Genomic DNA, 12,925 nt, shown 5'->3' on the forward strand with positions numbered 1-12,925 from the left:
CCCAAAGGGCTTTAAGAACTGTCCATCATATAGTCTCCCACTTGGTCCGTCAGATGTAATCAAAAGAGGAAAGCGTAGTGTCCAACTGTAAATGGGTTGAACACTAAGCATGCGGTATGTCTTAAAATAGTAGGGTCATAACCCCTTTTAATAAAACGTTTAATAATTTTAGTAAACACAACAGAAAAATTACAATGACCCAAAATCTTACGAAGTTTGTAAACAACATCCCCGTAAAAAACAGGCTGGCTAATCCCTTGTCGCAGAAGTGTTTTTAGATCACTATTGAATTTTGAAATTAAATCAAAGTTACGATTGTAAAATTTTGTAAAATATTTACGTAATTTATAATAGCGGTAGCCCTGTTTTAGTAGCTTACCGGTAATGAAAATGTTTCGTTCGTTAAAATCCTTTACGTTGCTACAAGCTCTAGCGAATCTAATTAATTGAGATATATAAACCCCGTAAGATGTTGCATGCGGTACGTCTCCATCCAAATGAGGATAATTTACTATACTAAAATCAAAGTCATCTCTTTTATCATAGATTTTCGTGTGAATTGAATTGTTTTTAATAGTGATATGAAGATCCAAAAATGATGTAGTTAAATTTCAAAAATTCGTTTTATTAAGTTGTAGCTCCGTAGGATAAATATTAGACACCATTTGATCAAAAAAAGAATTATCTAAATTAAAAATGTCATCAAGGTATCTGGAAGTGTTATTAAATGCTGATATAACATCTTGTTGTGTATTTTCAGAGAGACTCAACATAAAATCTCTTTCATAGCAATACAAAAACAAATCGGCGACCAGGGGTGCACAATTAGTACCCATAGGAATTCCTATGATTTGTTTGAATAGGGTATTACCAAACCTGACATAAATATTGTCTAAAAGAAAAGAGAGTGCTTTACAAACTTCGTCACAGGTCCACATAGTATATTGTTTAACAATACAGTTTGTAAAGAAGGCTTTTTGAGAGTTACATGCAAGAAATGTAACTTTTTCCCGTGCAAAGGTTTTCTGAATAAGGGAAATTAGTTTATCATTAATTAAATTGTGTGGCAGTGTAGTATAAAGGGTAGAAAAATCGTATGTACTGACAGTTGAAGCCTGATAGTTCTTAATTTTTAATTTATCCAGAATTTCACCAGAATTCTTAATGGACCAAAATAGATGTTTGCCTGTTTTTTCGTATACTTTATCACAGTATCTAAATACATGTGTTTTAATGGCAGTCAAACAGGACGTCAATAAAATAGAAAGTTTACTTGTTGTGCTAGATGTAGAATTAGCAATGAATCTGGCTTTGTATCAAACCGAGCCTGCAACATTTTCAATTTTGCCGTGTTGGGCTTTCTTTAGGGATTCTGTTTTTATCTATTTTATGATCACATCCGTGTTATTTGTGCCGTGTGGCGGCTGTAAAAAGTCTCCCCGTACATTAAATCAATGATGTTATATTTTCGATCCTTGAAGATCGTTCAGCACGACATTATTGTTGTGCTTGTGGTATTTTTAGTTCCAATTTTTCGGCATTTTCTAGTTGGATGGTTCCAATATTCCTACTTGAATAATGTTGAATCACCCTTAGGATATGTTGCCTGCTTTTTAAATTTGTCTTTTGACGTCTTATCTGTGATACGCAGGCTTCATAACCTCTGCTCCCCTTTCAAAATTCCATTTTATTTAGTTCCGCCCATTGTTTTCTCGTTTAGGGCACACGCTTTTTATTACTTGGGGACCATACGCCGCTTTTCATGGAATGGCACGGAAGTGTCACATTGAAGGTTCCATGATAACCGCCGTATGAACACATCTGCGGATGTTTCTAAATTTAAATTTTACCATTTCATTTTTAAATGTTGAATTCTGCTTAAGCCGGTGCTAGGGGGCGTGGACGGTAACTTGCACTTTCCAGTACCGTCCATAAACAGGCTCAATCAAACCGAGCCTGCAACATTTTCAATTTTGCCGTGTTGGGCTTTCTTTAGGGATTCTGTTTTTATCTGTTTTATGATCACATCCGTGTTATTTGTGCCGTGTGGCGGCTGTAAAAAGTCTCCATGTACATTTAATCAATGATGTTATATTTTCGATCCTTGAAGATCGTTCAGCACGACATTATTGTTGTGCTTGTGGTATTTTTAGTTCCAATTTTTCGGCATTTTCTAGTTGGGTGGTTCCAATATTCCTACTTAAATAATGTTGAATCACCCTTAGGATATGTTGCCTGCTTTTTAAATTTGTCTTTTGACGTCTTATCTGTGATACGCAGGCTTCATAACTTCTGATCCCCTTTCAAAATTCCATTTTATTTAGTTCCGCCCATTGTTTTCTCGTTTAGGGCACACGCTTTTTATTACTTGGGGACCATACGCCGCTTTTCATGGAATGGCACGGAAGTGTCACATTGAAGGTTCCATGATAACCGCCGTATGAACACATCTGCGGATGTTTCTAAATTTAAATTTTACCATTTCATTTTTAAATGTTGAATTCTGCTTAAGCCGGTGCTAGGGGGCGTGGACGGTAACTTGCACTTTCCAGTACCGTCCATGAACAGGCTCAATCAAACCGAGCCTGCAACATTTTCAATTTTGCCGTGTTGGGCTTTCTTTAGGGATTCTGTTTTTATCTATTTTGTAAGGTTTTTTATGCAATTTAGGAATCCAATACATAATAGGAAGTTTTAGTTCTTTTTCATCGATTCGGACTTTTAGACTGGAAATATTAGTGACATGATTGTCAACAATGTCTTTTTCAGAAGCAGTAGTTTTAGAATACGCATTAGTACTATTAAGTTCCTTATGTAAAACGTTAATGTAATGGATACGTCATACAATTATGATATTATTAGCCGCCTTGTCCGCTGGTACCAAAACAAATTTTGAGTGAAAAGCTAGAATATCTTTTTTCAGATGTCTTAAAGTAAGTCTCGATTTAGGTGGAAGAAGATGTTCATTTCCACGATAAAAGTTAATACGTGAATCAATTATTTTGAAAATGTTACGTTTCCAAGTAGCTAGAGCATTACTATCAGCATTTTCACGGCGACACCATTTACTTGAAAAATCCTCAATTGTTTCAGCAATCTGACAACGACAAGCATTAAAATCAATTTCTGAGGGAATTCTGTATTTAGGTCCTTTTAAGAATAAATTACGAATTCTTTTGTCCAACACTGCAAATTTGAAAATTTAAGCCTGTTTATGGACGATACTGGTAGTCCAGTGGTAGGACGCGCACTTAGGGATCGAGAGAGGTCCTGAGTTCTGCACGACTGCACTAAGCGGAGTTAAAAGACTCCCCAGGGAGATTGATAGATAGATACCAGTAGCCCGATGACCAGGGGAATAGCTGTAAAGTCGGTGAACGTGCGGAAGCATGAAACTTAGACTATAAAATGCAATTACTTTACTTTTACTGGTAAGTGCAAATTACCGTCAACGTCCCCTAACACCGGCTTAAACAGTATATAACATTTTAACATGAACTGGTAAAATTTAGTACTTTGAAACATCAGCATATGTGTTCATATGGTGGTTATCATGGAACCTTTAATGTGACACGTTACTAACATTTCATGAAAAGCGGCATATTACAATATACTTATAATAACATAAATAACAGACTTTACTTGTTAACTATATATAACTTGTAAACACCATAATTATGTATAAATATGTGCAATTACATTTTTAGTTTCCGGTTTCTTCTAGTATTATGCAGTCTGTGTGGTAAGGGACTGCTAAGGAAGGACCTTACAATCCTCACAAGGAAATGCTGGGAGATGCATTGGTACAAATGTTATGGAAGGCACCCTTATAACCTTGTTATTTATAAAATAGTCCGTTAACGCAACCAGATCACCTCGAGCAAACAGGACGTTTCGCCCCTAACCAAATCGGTCCTTAACAACTGATAGTCCCAAAAATGCGTAAAATCTTGATATAATGAGTAACGGGTGTATTTATTTGCTATCCAAAGGAAAATATAGTCAATTTTTGTAAAAATGTTTTAGTATCATTTAAAAAGTGGTCTGTGGAATGTTTTAATTTTCAATTTTATTCTGATGGTACTATATTTACCAGGATTAGCAGGAGTGTAATAATTAAGTGGCCCATCATCAAATCATACGGAATAAATCCTGCGCGAAATTATCATTCGTTTAGGATAGTAACCTCAATTTAAGAAGGAAATGTTCTAGTTGAAGCGAAAATAGAAAAGTTACCGCCCCTTAAAGGGTACTCATCATTTGCATATACATATTTCCCGTCGATAAATTGTATAAACTTTTACTGTAAAATATGATAAACAAGACCAACAAGGAAAGTAAGAATGTTTGCGGTGGTTCCCCCGTCATGTAATTTCGTTAATTCGTTATGCATATTGAAAATGTAAGCAACGATTGATTCAAGAATTAATATAGGGCCGGGAAATATATTTGAATATTCAAAACACTACAGAATATTCGAACATTGAAAACGAATACGAACATTCGAAAAACAGAAGAAATGTTGTATTTTTTGTACTTTCAAATTTCAATCAAGATCGTAAATTAAACCCTTGACCTTTACTTGTCCCGGTGTTCATATGTTTGTATAACGCGTGACATCGACTGTCGCCAATTAACTGTGAAAAGTTGTGAGTATAGTTTATCAAAAGGGCACCCGTTTCACAGTTTGTAATTTACCTGTTAAAAGTATATAATGTAAAATTTTCCGATTTTAATTATCTTATTTTATTGTTTTCTGTGCTATAATATCTAGGGGGCGTGAGGGATGTTGCACTTATTTATTATCCCTCATGTATAGACTCAATCAAACCGAGTCTGCAATTTTCATGTAATTTTGTTGTGATTAATGCTTTCGGTGGATCACTTTGTTTCCAGATTTTTTTCGATCAATTAATAATTGTCTTCAATTATATAAAGAAAAATGAATTTGCACGTATTAATCGGCGCGTTATGAAAGCACGGAAAGTGTCATCCCTAAAGACCAAACACGTCAAACTTGAAAATGTTGCAGGCTCGGTTTGATTGACCCTGTATATGGACGGTAATGTCAAAATTCTGGAAACAAAGTGAAACAAGTTCAAACTACCGTCTACGCCTCCTTGCACCGTCTTTAGCAGAATTCAACATTTTAACATGAAATGGTGAAAATTTTAATTTAGAAACATCCGTAGGTGTCTTCAAACGGCGGGTATCATGGAACCTTCAATGTGACACAGAAGTGCCATTCCATGAAAGGCGGCGTATTGTCCCCAAATAATAATAAAAGGACTGCAAGCTCTGTGATGTTTCCTGATCTTTGCAATCTCAATCGTACTGTATATCTGTATGTATTTTCCTGTATATCCTGATATCGCTAAAAGTAGCATTTTAATTGATTAAAATCATATTCATCCGCGTGCATGTATTGACAATTCTATAAGCCAACGCTACTTTTAAACTTTGAATGCGTTGTAATTTGTTTCAAAACTTGTAAATTTTTTAAAAATATTCTTTCTTTTACATCGCAAGTTTTAAGCTGTTTTGAGAACTACATTGTATATATATGTATATAAAACATGAGGACACAGAATCTAGTATAGCAATGTTTGTTTATCTCATCATATTTATTTACTGTCTTTTAGAAATAGTTCGGGAGCTCGGTTTACCAAGTACCAAAAATGCCCCATCGTATATATTGATAAAAATTAAAGGTGTATAGTACACGGAGCGTAAAATTGGTAGGTTTTGGTAGTTGGATATTCGATTTAATTGATATATAGCAAGATAGATGTGCTCTTCAAGATTGATTCATGTTCGTCATGCGAAAAACTGCTGACCAGTCAAACTACTGAAAATTGCTGACCTCTTGTTTTAGATAATTATATAGATAAAATTATGTCTGGATGTAAATTTCTAGTACCATCGCACTATCGTATTGTCGCCATTGCATTATCGCACTGTCGGCATCTCATTATCGGCATCACACTATCGCATTGTTACACTGTCGGCATCGCATTGTCGCCATTGCACTGTTGTATTGTCGTCCTTGTTCTATCGCACTGTCTTATTGTTGCCCTCTGGGTTATTATGTATAACTACGATGGCCCTCACGGTATTCCATAGTAATATGCATATGTCACAGTTTGTACGTTTTTACCACTTTATCAACGTTTTCTTCGGAAACACACAAGCATCTGTCGCTGTACGTAGTACAAAGTCGATAGCATCATGCCTATGATCTTTTTTTGTAAACAAAATCATGTTCCCATACGATGAGGGTTTTTTTGTTGAAATGTCCCGGATTACACTCTCTGTAAGTGTAACAGCATATGAAACATAATACCGGTACTGTTGAACTGTTGTTTGAATGTGAGGAAAATCGAAAAATCATACGCATCTTTTAGTGGAAAGCATAACACATGTTTGATTTTTATATCGTTTATTTAATAGTGTTCGTGATAAAAATGCATGTCGAAATAAATTACTTATCTGTAGTAATGTGCGTATACCGTAGCTAATCACCTGTATTTATATATTTGAATGTTAGTATTTTCTTCTACATTAATTCTATCAAATCTAATCAGTTTAAGAATAAGTTCTCAACTGGATAACAACATTTATATCTGAAACAAATGTTACATATATGACATACTTTTATAGGGATTTCATAACATAAATTCGGCCAAGTTGCACGTGACTGCACCGATTTTCAAGCGCCTCAGAAACAGAGAACGTTGAAATCACGCGTATTCTTTTATCCCGAAAAATACCCCAACGGTTTGATAAGCAAACAGTAGTTTAACTGACTAGATACTTATATAGGGTTTCTTTCATAATATTCACAGTTTCTGCATAATACTTTATGATTATTTGATTGTGACATTTTCGTATCGTAGCTAAAACTATGATGGCTGATTTGTGCCATTCGTGTTTTCGCAAGCGACCCCAACAAGCGAGAATTAACAAATTAAAACGTCGGGGTCGCGGAACGAACACACGCTAATTAACAAGAGCGCGGGGCGAAGTTTAATGAATAAAACTTTGCCCTGCGGGTGCGCGGGACTAGATTTAAGATATAAAACGGCGGGGGCGCACAGCGAAAACACGCTTATTAGCGCCCCGCTAATAACCGTGTGTTCGCTACGCGCCCCCGCCATTTTAACTTGTTATTTATCGACTTTTCGTTTCTCGGGGTCACGGAACGCAAACACTCTAATGAGCAGGGCGCAGGGCAAAGATTTATTTATTAAACTTCGCCTTGCGCCCTCGCTAATAAGCGTGTTTTCGTTCCGTGACCGCGCCGTTAACTTCTTAAATCTCGCACCGCGCCCCCGCGGAACGAAGTTTTATACATTAAACTTCACTACCCGCCCTCGCTAATTAGCATGTTTTCGTTCCGCGCCCCCGCCATATTAACTTGTTAATTTTCGACTTTTCGCTTAGCGGGATCGCGGGACGAAAACAATCGACACCGCCGTTTTATTTCTTAATCTCGCTCCGCGCCCCCGCGGGACGAAGTTTTATTTATTAAACTTCGCCTCGCGCCCTCGCTTACCAGCGAGTTTTCGCTCCGCGCCCCCGCAATTTTAACTTTCGACCTTTCGCTTGGCGGGGTTGCGGGGCGAAAACACGAATGGCACAAATCAGCCACCATTAAAAACCGTTGAAATTTGTGCTAGTTCAAATGTCGGATTAATAAGTATGACAATACTCAGATTTTGCATCAAATTACTTTAAATTTTAACACGACGCTTGTTATTTTTAGACACTTTGGGGTCTCGTTCTATAAGAAGCGCCGCTGTGGCGTGCATTTCCAAGGTTTATATAACCAAGGGGCAGGTCGTGAAGTGGTTGCACACTTGGTTCAAGCGAGAGAATTAGTTGCAAACTTGACAAAATGGTGAACACGGCGTGATTTTTTGAAACGGGTGAACGAATTTTTGCCAGGCAAGTGGGTTTCTTTGTTATTTTGAAGTTCATTAGTATGTCTATTCCATAATGCAATATATATGCCACACTCAGTTAAAGGTTTCAGCATCCAAGATTCTGTTTTGACGAAGTTATTGAAGATATAAACTGATCATGTAGATATTTTGAAATTTGACATGTGACTGTTCTGATCGGGTTTTCTCCTAATTCATTCGAATCTGTAAGTTTTGAACTGCATTTAACAATAACAAAATATGTTTCTGTCAATGTTGTACAAATGGTTTAGTTCGCAAGTCTGAAGATAACGTTCAATACACAAAAATATCTTGTTCAAGCACATTTTGGTTGCAGACTTATACTTCAAGCATTTTTGGTTGCAAACCTATTCTTATTCTATTGAAAACCATAGTAAAACTTTGCAAAAGGAGTGTAGAAGGTTATTTTTATTAACCAATTTTCAATGACACTTATTGATATTTATGTTCTGTTACTTGTTTTTATTATAAATGTTATTTATACTTTCTTCTTTTACAACAATTATGCACTTTATGTTTCAAATTACATGGTTCTCAGTTCAATACTATAATCATCAGTAAAAGCCTGCAAACCAAATAATAGCATAGAGAAAAATATTTATTGATACTTCAATTCTAAAATATATGTCATCATATGTAAAATGCAAATGAAAACTACATACAAAACAAAAGTATGTGAGAGTACTGTTGTATGTAAGTGAATTATTTTCATCATGAACATAAGGACATGTGCACACATACGATGTTACTCGGCAAAATTTACATGTTAATATAGTTTTTATCTACTATATAATCAAATTTATTTCAAATCTCAAAAAAGAACAATAATGATAATAATAATATGAAATATTAACATTGACACAAGGGCATTATTTACATGTTTCTTTAAATTGTTCCTTATTATTGACCAATCAAAACATCTTCCAAATTCCCTAACTCGAACAATGACTTCAAGTAGTTTTGTCACGTATCAGTCAATGTAAATAACCAATCGTATATCATTTATATTATGATCTAATAATCAAAATCATCTTTAGAATACCAATTGACATATGATGTACATCAAATCCGAAATATTGTAAACAAGCATGTCATTTTAACTTTTGGTTTGTAAAAATATTTTAAGTACATTTACATACTTTATGTCTAAAGCAACTGCTGATCTTTACATACGAAACAAACAAATTAACATTTCTTGTGGTTTTGATAAACTTTGGAAATTTTGCCGAGTAACATCGTATGTGTGCACATGTCCTTATGTTTATGATGAAAATAATTCACTTACATACAACAGTACTCTCACATACGTTTGTTTTGTATGTAGTTTTCATTTGCATTTTACATATGATGACATATTTTAGAATTGAAGTATCAATAAATATTTTTCTATATGCTATTATTTTGTTTGCAGGCTTTTACTGATGATTATAGTATTGAACTGAGAACCATGTATTTGAAACATAAAGTGCATAATTGTTGTAAAAGAAGAAAGTATAAATAGCATTTATAATAAAAACAAGTAACAGAACATAAATATCAATAATTGCCATTGGAAATAGGTTAATAAATATAACCTTCTACACTCCTTTTGCAAAGTTTTACTATGGATTTCAATAGAATAAGAATAAGTTTGCAACCAAAAATGCTTGAAGTATAAGTCTGCAACCAAAATGTGCTTGAACAAGATATTTTTGTGTATTGAACGTTATCTTCAGACTTATGAACTAAACCATTTGTACAGCATTGACAGAAACATATTTTGTTATTGTTAATTGCAGTTCAAAACTTACAGATTCGAATAAATTAGGAGAAAAACCGACCAGAACAGTCACATGTCAAATTTCAAAATATCTACATGATCAGTTTATATCTTCAATAACTTCGTCAAAACAGAATCTTGGATGCTGAAACCTTTAACTGAGTGTGGCATATATATTGCATTATGGAATAGACATACTAATGAACTTCAAAATAACAAAGAAACCAACTTGCCTGGCAAAAATTCGTTCACCCGTTTCAAAAAATCACGCCGTGTTCGCCATTTTGTCAAGTTTGCAACTAATTCTCTCGCTTGAACCAAGTGTGCAACCACTTCACGTCCTGCCTCTTGTATAACACGAACTGAAACAGTATTAGACGACATTAGAAAAATAGTATTTTACGATTAAATAGTTGAAACATATCGAAATATAATGAAAACAACATGAAATTTATCTGACTGAAAACAAAATATCTGGAATTTATCAATAATTCTGGATCATTTTTTCTAACCTGAAATGTATTGTTATTAATTAAGCGATTTTTTGAGTGATTTACACAATGTTTTCAATGTTATTCGGTGTTTGGGAAAAATACTCTGCATAAATTTTGGAAACTAAATTTATGATGGATGTACAAAAAATTAAAAAAAACAACACCAGGGTAGGAAGTAGCTGGTGTCTTTTACTGTTTGTTTAAATTCTATGATAGCTTGATAGCTGTTATATATAATCAAGGATGCTAAAGTTAAAAGAGTTGGCTCCCTAAATGTACTTTTCACAAGGTAGAATATACGTTAAATAAATGTATCCCGACGGTGTCAGATTTCTCGATTTGTTTGGTGGACTGGGGTGGGGGGTGGGGGGGCTTCCACCTTGTCATTTTTTAGATGGGGGGGGGGGTTGTCCGGGGAACTTTTGTCCGTATCCTATTAAGAAATAGTGCACAGCGCAAGGGGAGTAATAGCGAGGAAAGAAATAATATTGTTTCTTAACAACAATTCTCACTTAATACATGTAATAAAGCATATTGAAAATATTAGCAGGCAACTTGTAAATCGTGCGTTTTGTAAAAATCTTCCTCGCTGTTATACAGCTTTAAAGTTTAGAGGTCGTATAAAAACAAAACTGTGGCGTCTGAAGCGGTCACTAAAATTTGTTGTCGAACCGCTGATATTTATTAAATAAATGCGTACACTGAAATAAAGAAAGAACGCATCTATGTAACTTATAGGTAAATTGACTAGAATTCAATTGGATAAAATCGCTCCATGTGTTGTATACGTTACAAAGTCAAGGACCATCAAAAACCGCAAATTGCCAAACAGACTGTCGCGTATTACGACTCTTTGAAGTAGCTATACACACCGCATGGTGGCCGTGGGTCTTATCTTATCGATAATCGATCATTGTTGCGTTGTGCATTGGTCATATGATTTAAATACTGACAGTGACAGAGACTTATACAGACTCATATTGCATCAATTTATTTAAATTAAAAATTACAAAACAACCTTGAACTGTTTCGCAAAATCTAAAAAAATGTAAAATCACATTTATTTTGCTTTAAAATTTATTTGTATTGTGTGTGAACAGTTCTATCAAAACACGTTTACTATCTATGTTTTTATCATTTAAGATCATTTACTCCAGCATTTTGGTGGCCAGTTTTTGCCTGTTAAAACCGTCGGTTTGATATATATTTTTCGGATAGATCTTTTACATAAACGGTGGAGAGCACCGATTCGATGGATTTTAGTTTATAAGGTCATATTAAAAACTACTATTTGAATTGTCACTAGTGAAGCGGTAAATCGAACCTGTAAAAACTTTGAATTATTGAATACGACTTGACCACGGATTTGCTCCTAGACTTACTATATTATTTCAATTTTAGAATAAATGCATGCGAAAACCGCTTAATTAAAAACCTTTCAGTATAATACTTTTGTAAGATGTTAATCAAGATATATGCGAACTGATCTACATATCCCATACATTTTAATATTTTGAGTGTTATTTAAAACACTAATTTTATTTGCAGGGCGTGTTTTTCCCCTATTAATGATGTATCTCTGGCCACTATCATAGAAAAACGGACAGATATATCTAGGAATGCATTCTTTTATCTTAATGAATATAAGTTTCCCTACAATATGATTTTTTTTCATAAAGATAATTTTATGAATAAATCTACACATAACATGAAAAACGCCGATTTTATTATATTTTCCGAATTATCCCTGTATTTCTGAACTATAGCACAGAACAGCGGACGGATATATTTATGATCGCATTTATTTATTTTAAAGAATGCATGTGTCCCTACAATATGGTGTATGTTTCTAAAAGATATCTTAACAAATAAAGTCAGACTTGATTATTGAAAATTATGAAATACACCGATTTTATCTGAATTGGCCAACTTTTCTGAAACGTACGTATGTAACTGTCGCTATTATAGCAGACAAACGGACAGAGTTGTTTCAGTCTAAATTTCTGATTCTGAAATATACATTCTTCCCTAAATATAGTAAATATCTTAATGTGGAGAAACATGGTAACTAACGTCCTGCGTAAGAAAAGCACTGTTTTATATGTCCCTACAATACGGTATATGTTTTATGAAGATATCTTAATAAATAATGGCAAACTTGATAATCAAAAATATGAAAAACACCGATTTTATATACATTGTCCTTCTTTTCTGGAAGTGGCTAATATAGCAGATAAATTGACAGAATTGTATAAAGATGCATGCCTGTACCTTGACATATACATTCGTCTCTACAATACATTGACTAATTTACACATGCTTTTGTATATAACGTCCTGCGTAAGAATAAACATGAAAAGCGCGCGCGCTTTTGCCAATTCTTAATGTAAATCTGGACACTAGCATGGATAAACGGACATATATATCTAATAATACATTTATTTATCTTAAATTTAAAGTAGACATGTGTTCATACAATAAGGCATATGTTTCATAAAAATATCTTTACAAATTAAGTCAAACTTGCTAATTGAAAATTATGAAAAAAAGCGATTTTATTCGAATTGTGCGACACACATGTAACTTATATCTAGTATAACAGACAAACGGACAGAGCAATCTATAAATGCATTTATTTATCTTGAAGTATACATTCGCCCCTACAATATAGTAAATGTTTATAGAAATAGTTTACATTAAAAGTAATA

The sequence above is a fragment of the Ruditapes philippinarum genome, unplaced genomic scaffold, assembly GCF_026571515.1.
Source record: "Ruditapes philippinarum isolate M1 unplaced genomic scaffold, ASM2657151v2 ctg7555_1_1_1_1, whole genome shotgun sequence".
NCBI classification, from domain to species: domain Eukaryota; kingdom Metazoa; phylum Mollusca; class Bivalvia; order Venerida; family Veneridae; genus Ruditapes; species Ruditapes philippinarum.